This window comes from Cetorhinus maximus, chromosome 8 (genome assembly GCF_964194155.1).
Source record: "Cetorhinus maximus chromosome 8, sCetMax3.hap1.1, whole genome shotgun sequence".
NCBI classification, from domain to species: domain Eukaryota; kingdom Metazoa; phylum Chordata; class Chondrichthyes; order Lamniformes; family Cetorhinidae; genus Cetorhinus; species Cetorhinus maximus.
In genome coordinates this window covers 50,562,907-50,583,129 of record NC_135886.1, presented here as the reverse complement: position 1 = coordinate 50,583,129, position 20,223 = coordinate 50,562,907, and the positions used below count along the sequence as shown (strand labels likewise).

General features: G+C 46.5%; 1 protein-coding gene across 8 annotated transcripts in view; it reads left to right on the top strand.

The window, feature by feature from the left end:
* Positions 1 to 4,011: 4,011 nt before the first annotated feature.
* Positions 4,012 to 20,223, top strand: part of csde1 (cold shock domain containing E1, RNA-binding) — a 119,599-nt gene continuing 103,387 nt past the window's right edge. For 4 of the 8 annotated variants that reach the window (XM_078546819.1, XM_078546815.1, XM_078546818.1 and 1 more), the window contains exons 1-2: positions 4,012 to 4,116; positions 11,505 to 11,873. The gene's annotated coding sequence lies outside the window, so the exon portion shown is untranslated. Of the gene's footprint in view, positions 4,117 to 11,504; positions 11,874 to 20,223 lie in introns of those variants that run through there. The other 4 variants (XM_078546816.1, XM_078546811.1, XM_078546814.1 and 1 more) reach the window with 1 other exon arrangement.

The following is a 20,223-nucleotide window of genomic DNA, read 5'->3' as shown; positions in this document are numbered from 1 at the left end:
CATCCCCATCCCCCCAGCCCAATCCCCCCCGTTCCCACCCCATCCCATCCCCCACCATCCTGCCTCACATCTCCCCCCATCCCACATCCAATCCCTACCATATCCCCCCCTCCCATCCTACAACCAATCCCTCCCATATCGCTCCAATCCCCATCCCCCCAATCCCCATCGCCCCAATCCCCATCATCCCCCCATCCCATCCCCCCCGCATCCCTTCACCCCACATCGCATCCCCGCTCCCCTAACCCATCCCCGCACCCCCATCCCATCTCAGCCCCACCCATCCCATCCCCCCCGATCCCCCCCTGCATCCCCATCCCACCCCCCCATCCCATCCCCATCCCATCCCCTTCACCCCCCCATCCCATCCTAGTCTCCCCCATCCCATCCTACTTCCCCCATCCCATCCCATTCTTCCCCATTCCATTCCCAACCCCCATCCCATTCACCCCCTATCCCATCCCACATCCCATTCCCCCCCAACCCATCCCCCCCAAAATCCCCCGCAATCCCCATCCCCCTCCAATCCCCATCACCCCCCAATCCCCATCACCCCCAATCCCCATCCCCCCGAATCCCCATCCCCTCAATCTCCATCACCCGATTCCCCCCCAATCCCCATCGCCCCCCCAAACCCCATCCCCCCAATCCCCATCATCCCGATTCCCCCCCAATCCCCATCATCTCCCCCAATCCCCATTATCCCCCCGAATCCTCATCCCCTCCACAATCCCCATCCCACCCCCCACCGCATCCATTCCCATTCCACCCCCCAATCCCATCCCATCAGCCCCCATCCCATCCTTGCCCCACCCATCCCATCCCCTTACCCCCATCCATCTCTCCGAGCCCACTCCCTCATCCTCCCCTCGAGCTCTTCCATCCTCGCCCCGCCACCCTCCCCATAGCTCCCCCATTCTTGCCCCGCCCGTCCAGCTTGCATCCCCCCAGTTCTTCCATCCTCCCCCCCGATCATCCGTCCCATGCCACCTCCATCCTCCGCCCCCCCCAATCCCACCCCCCCCACTGCCCCATCCTCTCCCCTGCCCCCACACCCCAGCTCTTCCATCCTCCTCCCACCCTCCCCCTACCCCAGCTCCTCCTCCCCCTCCCCCAGCTCCTCCACCCCATCCATCTCCCCCTCCCCCCGATCCCTCCACTTCCCCCCTCCCTCCATTCCCCACCTACCCCCTATCCAATCCCCCTTCCCCCATCCAATCGCCATTCCCCGCAGCCCGCTCCCCCATCCTCCCCGCCACCTCCCCCAATCCCCCCCGTTGCCACCTCCGCCCAGCCGGCCCCCACCTCCCCCATCTTGCCCCCCGCCTCCCCCATCCTCCCCCCAGCTCCCCCATCCTCGCCCCGCCCCCCCCAGCTCTTCCATTCCCCCCCACCAGCTCTTCCATCCGCCCCCAATCATCCTCCTCCCCGCTTCTCCCTCTGCCCCCCATCCCATCCGCCCCCATCCTCTCGCACCCCACCCCGCCACCTCCCTCCCGCCTCCAACTCCCCCCTGCCCACCCCCAGCACCCCCCACCACCACCTCCCATCCCCCCCAAGCCCACCCCCCAACCCCCATCATCCCACCCCATCCTATCCCCCACCACGCCCCCCATATCTCCCCATCATCTCCCACATCCCCATCCCCCCTGTCCCCACCTCGCCATCCCATCCCCCACAATCCGCCCCATCACCCCCCCATCATCCCGCCCCACATCTCCATCCCACATCCAATCCCTACCATATCGCCCCAATCCCCATCGCCCCCCCAATCCTCATCGCCCCCAATCCCCATCCCCCCCCCAATCCCCATCCCCCTCACAATCCCCATCCCATCCCTACCCCCCTTGCATCCCCATCCCACCCCCCCATCCTATCCCCCCATCCCACTCTCACTCCCATCCCCCCCCCATCCAATCCCATCCTATTCCCCCCATCCCATTCCCCCCACATCCCATCGCCACCCCTATCACATTCCCCATCCCATCCCCCCAAAATCCCCCGCAATCCCCATCAACCCCCAATCCCCATCATCCCGATTCCCCCCCACATCCCTTCCCATTCCACCCCCGATCCCATCCCCACTCCCATCCCATCCGCCCCGCATCCCATCCCCCAATCCCATCCCATCCCCGCCCCCCCATCCCATCCCATCTCTTCCCCAATCGCATCCATTTCCCCCATCCTACCCTCCCCATCCCATTCCCCACCGCCATCCCATCATCTCCCATCACCCCAAAATCCCCACCCCCCCAAAGCCCATCACCCCCCAATCCCCATCCCCCACAATCCCCATCCTCCCCAAATCCCCATCAACCCGATCCCTCCCATATCCGCATCCCACCAATCCCAATCATCCCCCCCACAATCCCCATCCCACACCCCCTGCATCCATTCCCATTCCACCTCCCAATCCCATCCCATCCCATCAGCCCCCATCCTATCCCCGCCCCCCATCCCATCCCCGCCCCCCAACCCCATCACATTCCTCCCCATCCCATTTCCCCCAATCCCCATCATCCCGATCCTTCCCCAATCCCCATCGCCCCCCCCACAATCCACATCCACCCATCCCATCCTCCCCCCGTATCCCATCCCATTCCCCCATCCCCACCCCACCCATCCCCCCTCCATCCCATTTGCCCCATCCCCCGCCCATCCCATCCCCTCCCACTCTCACCCCCATCCCATCCCATTTCCCCCTCATCCTATCCTCCCCCTCCCATTCCCCAACCCCCACCGCCATCCCATTCACCCCCTAACCCATCGCACTAACCCCCATCCCATCGCCACCACCATCCCATCACATTACCCCCCATACCCCCGCCATCCCATCCCCCCCAAAATCCCCATCATCCCTCCCCAATCCGCATCCCCCCAATCCCCAATATCCCCCCAATCCTCACCCCCCCCAATCCCCATCATCCCGATTCCCCCCCCAATCCCCAACACCCCGTTTCCCCCCCAACCCCCATCGCCTCCCCAATCCCCATCATCCCCCCGAATCCCCACATCCCTTCCCATTCCACCCCTGATCCCATCCCATTACCCCCCATCCCCCACCCATCCCATTCCACCACCCCCCAATCTCATCCCATCCCCACCGCCATCCCATCCCATCATCCCCCCACCATCCCATCCCCCCAATCCCCATTCGCACCAATCCCTAACCCATCCCATTGCCCCCCATCCCCATCATTCCAATACCCCCCAATCCCCATCCCCCCCTCCTCCTATCCTCCCATCCACCATCCCATCCCCCCCACCCTCCATCCCATCCCCCCCACCCTCCATCCCATCCCTCCCACCCTCCCCCTCACCCCCCCACCCATCCCCCTCACCCCCCCACCCATCCCCCTCACCCCCCCACCCATCCCCCTCACCCCCCCCACCCACCCATCCCCCCCACCCAAACCCCCTCTCCCCCCACCCCAACCCTGATCGCCCACCCACCCTGATCCCCCCCACCCCTGATTCCCCCCCCACCCCTGATTCCCCCCCCCACCCCTGATTCCCCCCCCCACCCCCCCAACCCTGATTCCCCCCCCCACCCCCCAACCCTGATTCCCCCCCCACCCCCCCAACCCTGATTCCCCCCCCCACCCCCCAACCCTGATTCCCCCCCCACCCTGATCTCCCCCCCACCGCCCCAACCCTGATCTCCCCCCCACCCCTGATCTCCCCCCCACCCCCCCAACCCTGATCTCCCCCCCACCCCTGATTCCCCCCCCACCCCTGATCTCCCCCCCCACCCCCCCAACCCTGATCTCCACCCCCCACCCTGATCTCCCCCCCCACCCCCCCAACCCTGATCTCCCCCCCCACCCCCCCAACCCTGATCTCCCCCCCCACCCTGATCTCCCCCCCGAACCCCCCAACCCTGATCCCCCCCACCACCCCCCTGATCACCCCCATCCCCATCCCATCCCCCACATCCCCCATCATCCTCCCCTCAACTTTCTCCCTCCAATCTACAGCCTCTCCCCCAGCTCCGCCTCTTCTCTCTCCTCGCGCGGGATTTGGCCGGAGCTGCAGGCCTTCTCGCGAGAGTCTGATTTATTCCTACGTAATGTGCCGTGCTGCTTATGGCGGCGCTGGAGTGCTTCTGCTGTTGGGGTGAGTGGCTGTGACTGGATGGCGCCTGTCTACCCTTCCTCTTTTTCCACCCCAGGCTGCTTGGGAAGGTCGTGGCTCAGTGGATGCGGGTGCTGGGCAGGCGGGGCCGGGTGAGGGTGGCGGTTGGGTTGGCCGGGGCCCGGGGCTGCCGAGCTGCGCCATCGTGGGGGAGCTTGTTGTGTTTCTGTCCGTCATGTCGCCTCAGGCGGGTGGGGGGTTGGTGGGTGGAAGGGAGCCGGCGCTTTGTGTGTGTGGGGGAGAGGGAAACGTCTGCCCGCAGAGATATATTTATGCCCCCCCTCTCCCCTTTACCAACCAATCTGTCTATACAAGAGCTTTCAGTGTCCGGTTGCATGTTTGTTTTTTTTTAAATCTGAAGCCACGGTGAAAATTTCTTGCCTGCGTGTGGATCGCCTTTTATGGGTTGCCGTTGATGGACGGACTGCAGGGCCAATCGTTAGTTGACAAAGGGGCGGGATTTCCTGCGTCGCGCACTGCCCTCTGGGAGCCGTAGTCTGCGCTTGTGGACGGTTGTGGCCGCCGGAAAGAGGGGCGGGGCCGCCAGGGACTACAAGTACCAGCGTCCACCGCGTCTTGCTGCTTGGTCAGGCCCGGCAGGCTCATGCACAAAGTAGGTGGAATTGCGCAATCTTGTGTGCTCGGTCCCTGTAAACAATGTGCGCGAGATTATGAGGGGATATCGGCAATATTGTCCTTTAACACTGAAGGCTGGGCTCCCCATTAAATTAAGTTAAATGTTAGGTTAAGTTTCCTGTAGTTATCTAATTGGAATGCCTTGTTTTGGTTAAGGGTGCAACAAAGGGTATACATGGAGGGGTAATGGTGCTCTTTTGGGATAATTCTTGCGTTCGACCAACCGAAGGGTTTCATTTTGTAAGGTTTAAGTTTAACGAAATAGGTATGCGCTGCGTTGTTACAGCAACTTTTGTGCAGTCGTTTGTTTTCTCTTCATTTATTCGTGCATTCATAATTAAGTTTCTTATTAGCTGAATAAGATCCAAATTGGGAGATTATACGGTCGGCAGGTTTAATAATGCCATTACTATTTTTAATAGTAAATGTAATTCTTCAGATTTTGTGGTCAAGCCAATTATTAAGTCAACTTTCAAGACGGCCATCCACACACAACTTTTGAATCGAAAATAAAATGTTGCCAATGTAATTCATTAAAATGTGCACTTCAAATTGTTGAACAGTTTTTCTACGGGTATGGAAGTATTTTATATATATATAGATGTGGCAGGGTGAAGACGTCCGATTTGCACTTGGACGTTGCAGATCTCCAGAACTTGGATCTTGATTGGTGGTGATGTTGTGGTTTCTATAGTTGGCCTTAAGGATGCGTGGAAGAGGGAAAGGCAAATGGACCACAGCCAATCCTGATTGTTACACAGGAACTCCTGCTGCAGAGGTCTGCATGTATGCACTGGAGACAGATATCAGTCTTCGCTGTGATTTCCTTTGGAGCTGTTAGTGTAGAGGCTCACTAGAGAATAATGGCCATTTGAGCAGCATACCAAAGGGCAGTCTGTTCATGGTACATGCATATGCTTTCTTGGAGAACTGAGAAAATTGAGGAAAGAGGGATATGAGTTAAACTGAGAAAATCTAATTGGTAGGATTGTAGCAAATACAGTCTTTGCTAAAAGATTCTGTTCTGTTATATCATAGTAAGAAATTGTGCCAATTAATCATAATACATGAATCTTGTCCATTTCTAATCCTTTGAATAGATTGACCTGTAGTAATGAGGTCAAAGTAAGATTTTACCTTCTCTTAATTCCAGTGTATTATGTCGACAGACCACCCTTATAACTTTTTTATTGTTGCCATCATTTTACCATTCTCTAATTTCTTTCCTGACAGTATTTAATTATACTGTATTATGACTGCAGGGGAATTGATCATCTTCTCCTTTCTCACCCAAGTAGCCTTTGATGTTTGACTCTTGACAGTGACTGTAAACAGAAGGGTTTGCCGCATAGAACTTAGACTAAATCTATCCTCATCTGGTATCTATGCATTACCAGCGAGGATTGCTGGAGCAGAAATCATAGGTTTATTCTTCTGTTACTTAATTGAGGGGTACTGAAGCAATTTATAATAGCACTCTGGCTGAGAGCTAACTGGGGATTGAATCTGCAACCCTCGTGGGCATGGGAAGAGTCCTTATTTTCTTTAGGAATCATTCAAATTGCATTTTGTGTGTTATATTCCTTATGAAGGAACTATAATGTGCAATCTTCTGAAGTTGGGGATCAATATTGGGGTTCATTTACTGATACTGTGATAATTAAGTTATCACACTCCATTTTTCACAGGAAGGATCCGTTAAAATGGGCAATCTGTACATTATCTGACTCTATCATTATACAAAATCCATTGAACTTCAACCGAAAGGAAAAACTATAAGGAACTGAATGATGTTTCTGTGTTTGTATTGGATGTTGAATTCTGGGAAGTGCAGCAGCATTTCTCCCCTCCTTCCTGGCATACAGATGTGAGTGTACCTCCTAATGATGTAGCTGGCGGCATGAGCTCAGTAACATGGTGATCACTGCATTATGGTACAATGTACTAATGTTTAACAGTATCCCTAACCTTAAAACAGTCAATTAAAATATATGAACCTAATTAATACTTTAATTTGGTGCCTCAGAGTAATTTGTAGTAATTTTATAACTTTGGCTAAACTTTCCAAGACTAATTTCAAATATGGAAACATCCTGTTATTGGTTTAAATTTTAGATGTGCAGACAGCAGCACTGCACTGTTCACTTTACTAAGCTTAGCGAAAATATAGTTATCTGATTTTCATTATAATGTGAGGTGTTAAGCTAGAATCAGAAGATAAGTTAAATTGTGGGGTCATTGTTTTAATTTTGGATATTTCTTTAAACTTAATGTATTGACTTTCTAGAAGTAATACATTACGTCTACATTACATAAGTACATAATACTTATTATGAAGTATAATTGTACTCTGTTCTCTATCCGTAGTTAGTTAGTTCTGATGAAGTTTAGAAAGAAAATTAATTCCTACTTCTAGATCTCTGCAATGTTGGTATGTAACCAGCTACTGAGAGGTATTTTGTTTTGTGGCTGCTTTTTGGATCACTCTGGAATGAAAAACCTGACCTTTTCCTTTCTCTTAGTGTTACAGCTGAGATTGGAACTTGGTGTGCAGGGAATCAATGAGATGAGCTTGTAGCTGTTGCCAGTATCTGCTATTATCTGTTTGTATTCTTTCCATCTCTTCCCCTCTTTCCCTGCCACACCCCACCCCCACCAACACACAATTTCCTTACCTTTTCTGAAGGCTTGGCTTCCACAGGCTGGCAATTTTCAATATCTTGCTTAAGTGACTTCATATATAAGCAAGGAAAGCGAGTGTTAGACATTGAAACTACAGGGACAGTGCACCCAAAGTTGGCCTCATCCACAAGTGCGTGTACACTTTTCAGGGTGTGGGGGATTGCTATTTTTTTGCTTTTAAGGGCCTTTGAGACCATTTGTGCCCCAGTGATCATTCAAGCTTATAGTAGAGCCTATTGTAAATCCTGGAACCTTGCACTCTTTGCACCTTCATGGCACATTAGGTGGTGTCTTTATTTAACCAACCCATTGGGGGAATTACCCCATTTTTGATTATTCATTTGCTTGGGATTACAGAAATCCTTCTGGGGTGAATGTGCACTGAAATGTCTGGTGTACCAGGATGTGAAAAGGTCATCAGACCCATATATTCTTCCACATTTGTTGCCTGCTGCATCCAAAGCCAACTTGGCAACTCTCTACAAACACTTGCAGGTGATCAGGCTAGTCCCAGGAAGCACCAAACTGTAAACTATTTCCTAAAATAATTTGTTTTGGCTTCTGTAAAGCATCATTTTTCAAAAATGCGCTTTTACATCCTTTTGAAGGGCCATAAAAATTGGTGCTCACCTCTGCCCTTTAAATCTGTTCTGTAGATTGATTTACCCTTGAAGAAAAGTAAAACATTCACCTCAATATGTGCTTTCTTAATAGGTAGCATCTAGTTCTATAAGGCCATTAAGATGTTAAAATGTCTACTTAATTATCAATGCCCTTAATAATTTCAAATACCTGAATCAATCCCCTTAAAATCTGCACTTGTCCAGTGAATCCAAATATGAATTATGAAGTCTTCCTTCACAGTTCAGTGCACTTAGGCCAAGGTTCATTCATGTTGACTTTCTGTAATGCCACAATGTCCTTGAGGTAGAGGGGGCACCAGAATTATATATCATACTTTGGTGAAACCTCATTTGGAGTATTATCATTGGTCCTAGTTTGGTATTGAATACATTGAATATCAATCTACAGCACAGAAATAGGCTACACAGCTCTGCCAATGATCTACTCTATAAGCCTATTTGTACCCTGTCTCTGTAGACCTGTAGACCATCAAGCCTGTTGTGAAAGGAGTCAGTGTTGTCTGCTTCATCCACTGTGTCACTGAATTCTTTATTTGGCCTGTTCATGGCATGTATTTATGCCCCTTAGTCTACTGGGCTACAAAGTGAAACCTTTTCTCCACATCCATTCTATTAAAACCCTTTCAAATTTTAAAGACCATTTTTTTTTCCCCAGAGTTTGGGCATTGCAGCCCAGGAGCCATTTCATGTTGGTTCCAGAATCCTGCTATTGTGCTTAAACCTTTAGGGAGTAATCAGTGATCACTTTGTTGCATTCTGAGCACATATGCATAACTGCACAATTTATATAGAAAGGCGAAATCTTGCTCCACTTTCCCAGTTTATCGAATGACGGTTGCAATCTGTTTTCTTCTAAGTGTATTCTAAGTTTACTGTATAATTTGGTATCTGTAAGTCTGTTGTTCAGCCACAGATTGTTAATGTGCAGAAGGGAACCAAGCACTAAACCTTTGTCACCAGATCCAATTGGGAAACAACCCTATTCAAAGCCACATTTTATTTCTGGTCTTTAACCAATTTCTGATCCATCTATCATTATCACTCTTTGTACAAATTGATTTTAGCTCCCATGAGGCACTATCAGCTTTTGGGAACAGTTGACTTAACCTCTGGATAAAAAGAAACATTGAATGTTAGTGCAGTTCCTCAAAACTGTGTGTGGCTACTCACCTATTTTATAGATGGCTGAAAGATCATTGATGCATTAGGAAACTGGTAACGACAAACTATACTGGGCATACGGATTGTTGCATCTTCCTTGATGTTGTGTTTTCTGCATTACTTCTAATCTATGATCTCCCTGATCTGTATGGGCTACTGGATCAAGCAATGTCTTGATTTTACAATTCTAATCCTTGTTTTCAAATCCCTCCATGACCTCACCCCTCCCCATCTCTAATCTCCTTCAGCCCAGAGATTATTCTATGTTCTTATATAAAGACTAGCATTTTACTAGTCCTTTTGATGATTTTCTGTGCATGTTCTTGACATCTTAAAGCTTGATGTACCTGGATCTCCAAGTCTTTTTGGACTTTCATTCGTTTTAGCTCTTAGAAACTACTCTGCTCTATCATTTATAAGTACAAAATGGATAATCTCCTTCACATTTGGCTACATTGAAATCCACTTGCCATAGTTTTACCCATTCACTTAATCTATCAGTTTCTCTTTGTAATTATATGTTTAGAATGCCACTTATCTGGAAAATTTTGTATATGCAACTTTCTATTTGGCCATCTAAGTCATTTATGAATACAGTGAATATTTAGAGGTCCCCACACAGATCCTTGTGGGATGCAACTCTCATCCTGCCCATTAAAATACCTTCCCATTATCCCAACATGTTGCGTTCCTCTCAGCCACTTTCCTAACCAGGTCAATAACTTGCCTGTAATTCCATGAGCTTCAACTTTAGCTAACAGCCCCTTGTGAGGCAAACACACAATGGTGTGGATGCTGGAAATACTCATCAGGTCAGACAACTGTTTTTCTCTCCACAGATGCTAACTTCACAGACCTGAAATATTAATTCTGTTTTTTCTCTCCTCAGATGCTGCCATTCCTGATGATTTCCAGCATTTTCTGTTTTTTTTTGAGAATTTTAAGCTGAGGTTTTGCTTAGCCGGGAGCCAGTGTAGGTCAGTGAGCGCAGGAGTAATGGGTGAAGGGGACTTGATACAAGTTTGGAGGCTGGTAGCAGAGTTTGAAATGACCTCGAGTTTACCAGAGTAGAATTTGGGAGGCCTGCCAGGTGTGTTGGAATAGTCAGTCCTGAGGTGACAGTTTCAGCAACAGATGAGCTGATGCAGGGTGAAGTTGGGGGATGTTATGGAGGTGGAAATAGGCAGCCTTAGTGATGGCATGGATGTGTAGTTGGAAGCTCAGCTCAAGAGTCAGATATGATCCCAAGATTGTGAAAAATAAGCTAAGCCCTAGATTGCCATGGTTATTTATATTGCTTAATGCATATTATTGGGTAATTCATGTGTTTTAGGTGCATAAGCAAAACAGCTTTGAATTATCTGGAGCAGACTTTATAATGAGCATTATTCTCTTCCCCTGGTTCCCCAGTTCCCCACTTTTACTGGTATATGTTACAGATTGTTTCCCATGTTGGTCTCATTTCTACAGATCTATAAAATGGGAAAATCAACATGGTTTTTACTCCTGATTTTTCAGTGGATCCTCCACTCAAAGCATGTATATTGGGTGAAGGCAGGATTTAGTATGGTTCTGTTTGTATTCTCTCTTTTCCACTGCTTCCTGGCCTTGGTGTGATCAAGACCTATTGGATGTGTCAATGCAAAAATTATCATTCAAGAATGATTGAGGGAATTGTATTTTTCAAAACCTTGTACAATTTGTCTTTGTAGCCTTATTATGACCCCAGTCTAACTTTATATTTCCCCACATGAGACATCTTCATGGTCTTTCATGTTGAATTATTAAAAACGTGTGGTTTGGTTTTGTGTATACTACGAACTGGTTTGAGATTTTCCAGACCTATTTCACTTGAACCTTTCTCCCTATAAATCTAGCTGGATTTAAACCCAACTCTTGGAAATAATGGGGCCACTGTAACCCACTGCATTGCCCAGCCTTTCATCCCTGCCCGTTTGATATTGCCTAAAGCTAGGGGCAAGGATATAGAACTACATACAGCTGCAAAATTCTCCCTAAATGTTTTTGATGACTGTTAAGATGCCTCACTGCAGAGCGATGCAGTGCTCTAGAACCTGTCCCATTGTTGTTCTTTGCAGGAAATGTTAAGTGAGAAAATTTAGTGACATCAAACTCCCCTAATAAAACCAGTCTTTAATTAGCAAAAAATATATTTAAGCATTGTTCTGCACATTTTCCCAAAAATCACTTTTTACCATTTTTAATACTGATTCTTTCTCTTTCCAGTATGAAGTGAAATAGAACTGAATTTACCATCTGAAACTGCTGCTTCAAGTTCGGATCACGTTGACAGAAATAAAAATAAGCTGAAACAACCAAAGAGCAAACTGCAGCTAAAGAAAACTTGATCTGAAACCGAAGTTTGTGCCTACTCAACAGCCTACAAAGAGCACTTCCCAACGCTGCTAGACCTTCTACTTTTCTCAGTGCTGCCCTGGGACGCTCTCCCCAGTGCAGCAAGAATAGGAATTCTCTGCTAGCTTGATCGATCCTTTTCTCTGCCTCTTTGACCACCTAGCGCTTGAAAACCTCTTTGAGCGTGTGCTAAACAGATTTGACAACAGTACAAAGTGCAATATTCAACATCGCCACAAGGTATGTAATCCACCAGGGTATTTACTAAAAGAAACCAGTCCAAACCCTGGTAGCATAGTGGAAGTGCTTATCTCACTTGGAAGAAAGCAGTTATGTATTGATTATAGGGAAACTTGTAGCCTCCAACGTTATACTACCGTATGCCTTTTTAGGCCTTCCATTTTTTCCAATAGCAACCTGCATTTTTATGACCTGTTCAACATGGAGAATGTTGAAAGAGAGTTCATGGGGAAAGAAGAACACCAACCAGTAGTGAAAATGTTAGGACAGGTGAACAAGGAAAGGCCTAGATGAAAAAAAATTGGTTTTAAAGAGGCTTTTGAAGGCTGTAACAGAAATGGCAAAATGCAGAGTTTAGGGGAGGGAGTTTGAGTAGGGCTGACAAGGTTGAAAGATTTGTCACTGATAATTGATGGAGGAATATACAGGACCAACGGATGTGAGCTTGGATGCAAGGCTGGAAGAAGTTGGAACAACAGCATGGAGCAAAGTTGTGGTAGGATTTGCAAATTTCTCCCCTCCATCCATTTTGAAGAGATGCACTTTCTCTCAGAATTCTCAATTCATGGTGCACCAGGTAGTTCTTGGAAGCAGTCCTGAATCAAAATCTATTTCTGCAAGATTAGCTTCACAGAATATTGCTGCCCCTTGCCCTTGTTCTATTCAGATGTGTGCATTGGTCAGGTAACATCATGACTAATTATAAAACATTAGATAATTCAGTACTTGTATGCTAAATCTTATCCACAAAAAAAAGTGTGCTACATCTCCTTGAAGGGAGAAGGCTGCATGCAGCACAAGTGGTTTTGGTCAGCTGAAATGAACCAAACAAGCATTAAAATTGATATGTGCAGGTAAGAATTGAATTGCAAAAGTACAAATTTAATTGTCAAAAATGTGGTATTGTTATGGAAAACTTAACCAACCATTAACTAGTTAAGTAATTGAATCAGAAACTATATGTGCCATGACATAGTGGAAGATGAGATGCTTCTGTGGTATCTTGTATGATAATATCCCATCTAATTCATTTGAATATATATGTGCTTTGAGCCCAACAGGGACCATGAAATAAGTTTTCAGCAAATCTAGAAACTTCATATTTACTTGTGCTCTATCACTTATTACTGATTTGTAGGTCTAGGTTGGCAATTCATGTTCTTAAAGATTGCTTAATTTTTAGTAAACTGTATTTAGCATGTTGTAAAGATTGGCATTATGGGGCAATAGATCCTCCAAGAGATGCTTCCCCAAGCAGAATGTAGGATTTCATAAAGCAGCATCAACAATCCTTTTGGATTCTTCTGTTCTTTTAACCCTTGTATTTCATTTATAATTGCTAATTGGAATGCTTTTGTTTTTAGGTGAGAACACAAGATAATCCTAACTACTTACACATCTATATAGAAATTGAGGAGAAGCATTATCTCCTATACTTTAGTTATCTGTTTTGCAAAAGTCCAATGAATAGCATTTATAGAGGTTTTTGGCATCATGAACCTATTTTTGGCAGGCTGGAAATTCTAGCTAATAAAGAGGCCCTCTATGTTCATAAAAGCAAAATACTGCGGATGCTGGAAATTTGTAATAAAAACAAAGTGCTGGAAATAATCAGGTCTGGCAGCATCTGTGGAGAGAGAAACAATGTTTCGAGTTAAATATGACTACCTTTCAATTTTGAAGAAATGTGCTGGGTTTTATGCAATTGAAAGGGAAGAGGGGGGGAGGAAGAACAAAAGGGACAGGCAACAGAGAATCTGGGAGATAAAAACAAAACTACTGCGGATGCTGGAAATCCAAAACAAAAACAGAATTACCTGGAAAAACTCAGCAGGTCTGGCAGCATTGGCGGAGAAGAAAAGAGTTGACGTTTCGAGTCCTCATGACCCTTCAGCAGAACCGAGTAAAGTTAGGAGAGGGGTGAAATATAAGGTGTTATAAGGTGGGGAAGAGAAGTTGTGGTGGGGGTGGTTATAGGGACAAGCAAGCAGTGATAGGAGCAGATAATCAAAAGATGTCACAGACAAAAGGATCAAAGAGGTGTTGAAGGTGGTGATATTATCTAAGAAAAGTGCTAATTAAGAATGGATGGCAGTACACTCAAGGTACAGCTCTAGTGGGGGTGGGATGGAAAGACTGACAAGGTATTAGTTGTAGATTTAAAAATAATGGACATAGATGGGAAAAGAAAAATCTATATAAATTATTGAAAAAAACAAAAGGGAGGGGGAAGAAACGGGGTGGGGATGAGGGAAGGAGTTCAAGATCTAAAGTTGTTGAATTCAATATTCAGTCCGGAAGGCTGTAAAGTACCTAGTCAGAAGATGAGGTGCTGTTCCTCCAGTTTGCGTTGGGCTTCACTGGAACAACGCAGCAAGCCAAGGACAGACATGTGGGCAAGAGAGCAGGGTGGAGTGTTAAAATGGCAAGCGACAGGGAGGTTTGGGTCTTTCTTGCGGACAGACCGCAGGTGTTCTGCAAAGCGGTCGCCCAGTTTACGTTTGGTCTCTCCAATGTAGAGGAGACCGCATTGGGAGCAACGAATGCAGTAGACTAAGTTAGGGGAAATGCAAGTGAAATGCTGCTTCACTTGAAAGGAGTGTTTGGGCCCTTGGACGGTGAGGAGAGAGGAAGTGAAGGGGCAGGTGTTGCATCTTCTGCGTGGGCATGGGGAGGTGCCATAGGTGGGGGTTGGGGAGTAGGGGGTGATGGAGGAGTGGACCAGGGTGTCCCGGAGGGAACGATCCCTACAGAATGCCGCCATGGGGGTGAAGGGAAGATGTGTTTGGTGGTGGCATCATGCTGGAGTTGGCGGAAATGGCAGAGGATGATCCTTTGAATGCGGAGGCTGGTGGAGTGATAAGTGAGGACAAGAGGGACCCTATCATGTTTCTGGGAGGAAGGAGAAGGCGTGAGGGCAGATGCGCGGGGGATGGGCCGGACACGGTTGAGAGCCCTGTCAACGACCGTGGGTGGAAAACCTCGGTTAAGGAAGAAGGAGGACATGTCAGAGGAACTGTTTTTGACGGTAGCGTCATCAGAACAGATGCGACGGAGGCGAAGGAACTGTGAGAATGGGATGGAGTCCTTAAAGGAAGCGGGGTGTGAGGAGCTGTAGTCGAGGTAGCTGTGGGAGTCGGTAGGCTTTTAATGGATATTGGTGGACAGTCTATCACCAGAAATTGAGACAGAGAGGTCAAGGAAGGGAAGGGAAGTGTCAGAGATGGACCATGTGAAAATAATGGAGGGGTGGAGATTGGAAGCAAAATTAATAAATTTTTCCAGGTCCTGACGAGAGCATGAAGCAGCACCGAAGTAATCATCGATGTACCGGAGAAAGAGTTGTGGGAGGGGGCCGGAGTAGGACTGGAACAAGGAATGTTCCACATACCCCATAAAGAGACAGGCATAGCTGGGGCTGGGAGAATGGAATGGAGTCCTTACAGGAGGTAGGGTGTGATAGCTGTGGGAGTCGAGCTTATATTATTAGTAGACAGCTACTCAACTACACTTCTCCGTCTCTGTCGCATCTGTCCTGCTGGTGCAACCATCCACAACAGCCTTTCTGATGTCTGCCTTTTTCTTCAATCGAAGATTCCTTCCTCCCCACCCTTCCAAAGTGTGACAGGGCCCTCAACTGTCTCTGACCCGTTTCCTGAATTTCTCTTTTCACCCCTTTCCCTCCCTCCCAAAGCCGTGATCGGGTGGCCCTTGCCCTCACTTTCCTCCCCTCCAACCTCCACGTCCAGGTGAAGCAATGATTTACTTGCACTACCTTCAATTTAGGCTACTGTATTCGCTCCTCACAATGCAGTCTCTTCTACACTGGGGAGACCAAACCCAGATTGGGGACTACTTTGCAGAACACCCCTGCTCAGTCTACAGGCAAGACCCCAAGTTTCCGATTGCTTGTCATTTTAATTCTCCACCTTGCTCTTGCAGTCGCATTTCTGTCTTCAATTGCTGCAGTGTTCCAGTGAAGCTCAGTGCAACAAGAGGAACGGCACCTCGTCTTCTGATTAGGCATTGGACTCAACATTGAGTTATCAATTTCAGATCATGAACTTGATTTTTTTTTTGCCATGTGCCAGTCTTAATCTTGTTTTTCATGTTTTTGCTTTCGGACAGGACTTCATTATTTTGCTATTTAAACTCATGGTCAAATGTGCTGTTTCTTTGCCATAACTCTGGACAGACTTTATAGGGAGAGTGTTCCATTCGTGAACGATTGGGAATGAGAGGGTATGGATTTAAAATAATTGGCAAAAGGAACAAAAATGATTTTTTTCACTCAGCGAGTGGTTAAGGTCTGGAATGCACTACCTGAGATTGTGGTGAAGCCAGGTTCAATCAATGCATTCAAAAGAAAATTAGACTGTTATCCGAAAAAAGGAGGAATGTGCAAAGTTGTGGGGAGAAGGCGGGAGAATGACTAGCTGAATGAATTGCTCATTTGGCGAGGGAGTGCAGACAGAATGGGCTAAATGGCCCCTTCCAGCACTGTAATAATTCTGTGGCACTGTAATAATTCTGACAACCATTTAATACTCCCATTCCCCCTATTGTCCCATGACATTTTTGTCATTTAATCTCTCCTGCCCTCCACCCTATTCCAGACCTACCCTTTCTTCCTACCCCTCTGCCTTTTCAAGGGCATAAAACCCATCGGTTCTGAAGAAGTCATATTTCACTCGAAACGTCAACTCTCTCTTTTCACAGATGCAGCCAGACCTGAGTATTTCCAGCAGTTAGGAACATACGAAATAGGAACAGGAGTAGGCCATTCAGCCTCTTGAGCCTGCTCCCCCATTCATTAAGATCATGGCTGATCTGTTTGTGTTTCAAATTTCACATTCCCATCTACCCCCGATTACCACTGATTCCCTTGCCTAACAAGAATCCATCTGCCTCCACCTTAAAAATATTCCATGATGCCAACTCCATCACCTTCTGAGACAGAGTTTCAAAGCCACACAATACCCTGGGGGAAGAAATTTCTCCTCCTCCCTGTCCTAAAATGGCAACCCCTAATTTTAAAACTGTCCCCAAGCTCTGTACTCCTCCACAAGAGGAAACTTACTTTCCACGTCCACCTTGTTGATACAGTTCAGAATCTTATATACTTCAATCAAGCTACCCCTCAGTCTTCTAAACTCCAGTGGAAACAAGCTGAGTGTCTTTCCCATAAGAACAACCCGCTCATTCCAGGTATCAATCTAGTAAACCACCTCTGAATTGCCTCCAACACATTTATGTCCTTCCTTGAATAAGGAGATCAAGACTGCACACACTATGAGATGTGATCTCACCCATGTCCTGTATAACTGAAGCATAACACCCTTACTTTTATATTCAATTCCTCTTGTAATAAAGGATAGCATTCCATTAGCTGCCTTAATTACTTGCTGTACCTGCATACTAACCTTTTGTGACTCATGCACTAGAACTCCTAGATCCCTCTGCAGCTCGGAATTCTGCAGCCATTCTCTGTTTAAGTAATACATTGCTTTTTTAAATTCTTGCCAAAGTGAACAACCTCACATCTTCCCACATTTATACCCCATCTGCCGTATTTTTGCCCCTGCACTCAATGTATCTGTCTGCAACCTTCTTATGTCCTCTTCGCAACATATCTTTGTCATCTGCAAATTTAGCTACCATGCCTTTACTCCCCTCATCTAAGTCATTGAAATAAATTGTCAAAAGTTGAGGCCCCAGCACAGATCCCTGTGGGACTCCATTCGTCCCAACCTGCCAATCAACAAAAGACCCATTAATGCATACTGTTTTCTGCCAGCCAGCCAATTTTCTATCCATGCTAATACGTTACCCCATACACCATGAGCTTTTACTTTCCGCATTAACCTTTGGTGTGGCACTTTATCAAATGCCTTCTGGAAATCCAAGTACAGCACATCCACAGGCTCCCCTTTATCCACAGCGCATGTTACTCCTTCAAAGAATTCTAACAAGATTGGTTAAACATGATTTCCCTTTCTCAAAACTATACTGACTCTTCCCGATTACCTTGGGTTTCTCTAAGTGCCCAGCTATGAACTCCTTAATGATCGATTCTAACGCCTTCCCCATGATGGACGTCAAGCTAACTGGCCTATTGTTTTCTGCCTCCCTCCCTTTTTGAATAGAGGGTTATTTGCTTCTTTCTGATGGAATCTTTCCAGAATCTAGGAAATTTTGGAAAATTAATACAACACATCAACTACCTCATTAGCCACCTCTTTTAAGGCCCAAAGATGAAGTCCATCAAGACCCAGAGATTTGTCAACCTGCAGCTCCATCAGTTTGCTAAGTATCGTTTCCCTAGTGATTTGTAATTTCACCAAGTTCACCTCTCCCTTCCACCTCCTGGTTTACAGCTATTACTGGAATGTTTTTTATATCCTCTATAATGAAGACAAAAGCAAAATATTCTGATGAAACAGACTCGAAACGTTAACTCTCTATTCTCCACAGATGCTGTCAGACCTGCTGAGTTTTTCCAGCTATTTTTGTTGTTGTAGCAAAATATTTGTTCATTTCATCCATTTCCTTATTATCTACTATTAACTCTCCATTCTCACTCTCTTACTTTACCTATTCTTTTTCCTGTTTAAATACCTGTAGAAACTCTTGCTATCATTTTAACATTTCTAGCTAGCTTCCTCATACTCTAATTTCTTACTCCTGATTTAACCTTTAAGTCATTCTCTGCTGTTCTTTGTATTTTGACCAATCATCTGACCTACCACTCATCTTTGCACAGTTATGCTTTTTCCTTAATTTTGATGCTTTCCTTCTTTAGTTAACCACGGATGGTGGGTCCTCCCTTAGAATATTTCTTTATTGTAGGAATGTACTTACTGAGTATTCTGAAATAGCCTCTTAAATGTCTGCCACTGCTTCCCTATTGCTCTAACCCTTAACCTAGTGTCCCAGCTCACTTCAGCTAGCTCAACTTTCGTGCCTACATAGTTGCCCTTATTTAAGTTCAGAATACTAGTCTTGGACCCACTCTTCTTCCTTTCAAACTGGATGTAAAATTCAATCAAATTGTAGTCGCTGCAACCTAGGGGTGCCTTCACTCTTGAGGTCATTAATTAATCCTGTCACCTTACACAATACCAAGCCTAATATAACCGGCTCTCTGATCCCAGGATGTGCTGTTCGAAGAAACTATCTCAAATATTCTATGAACTCCTCATCTAGACTACTACTGCCAATCTGATCTTTTCAGTTGATATGTAGATTAAAATCACCCATGATTATTGCATTCCCTTTATCACAAGCAGCCAATATTTCTTCTTGTATACTTTGTCCCACATTGTGGTTACTGTTGTGGGAATGGCCTACAGGTCCCCTAAGTGACTTCTTTCCCCGACTGTTCCTGATCTCCACCCAGACCGATTCTACATTCTGATCTCCTGAACCAAGGCCGTTTCTAACTATTCCACCAATGCCATCCTTGATTAACACTGCTACCCCTCCACCTTTACCTAGCTTCCTATTCTTCTTGAATGTTATATACCCTCAATATTCAGGGCCTAATCCTTGTCATCCTGCAGCCATGTCTCCGTAATGGATATCAGATCATATTTATTTACTTGAATTGGCATTATCAATTCATTTACTTAGTTATGAGTGCTACATGCATTCAGACACAGAGCCTTTAGTTTTGCCTTTTTGTTATCTTTGTAACATAATTTTGACATGGTGTATTCTTGGGTTTTATCTCTCTGACCCTTCCTGCTATTTTATGACCCTCATTTCCCATATTACTATTCTGGTCTCCTGCCTTGAATCTACCCCTTGATTTTCCATATCTACCAAAGCTTGATCCCTCACCTCCCCCAACCCCCCACCCTTGTTTAGTTTAAAGCCCTCTCTCCTTCCCTAGTTATGCGATTTGCAAGAACACTCGTTCCCAGCATGGTTCAGGTGTAGACTATCCCAGTGGGTACAGCCTTTACTTTTCTCCCCTGCTGGTGCCAATGCCCCACAAACTGGAATCCACTTCTCCCACACTAGTCTTTGAGCTACGCATTCATCTCTCTAATCTTATTTGCCCTATGCCAATTTGCATGTGGCTCAGGTAGTAATACAGGGAATATTACCTTAGAGCTTCTGCTTAATTTGGTACCTGGCGTAAGTTGCATTGAATTACGCCAATTCTTTGTGTTTCAGATGATGCATGATACCAACAAATGGTGCTACTTTTCTCGAGACTCTATTTTGTATCCTAACTATCCCAGTCTTTTGCAAAGGATGCAGTGCAGTATCAGGGGGGTGTGTGTGTGTATTTTCTTCAATGTTGTCTGCTTGATTAATGCAGCATTTTAGAATATTTACGTGT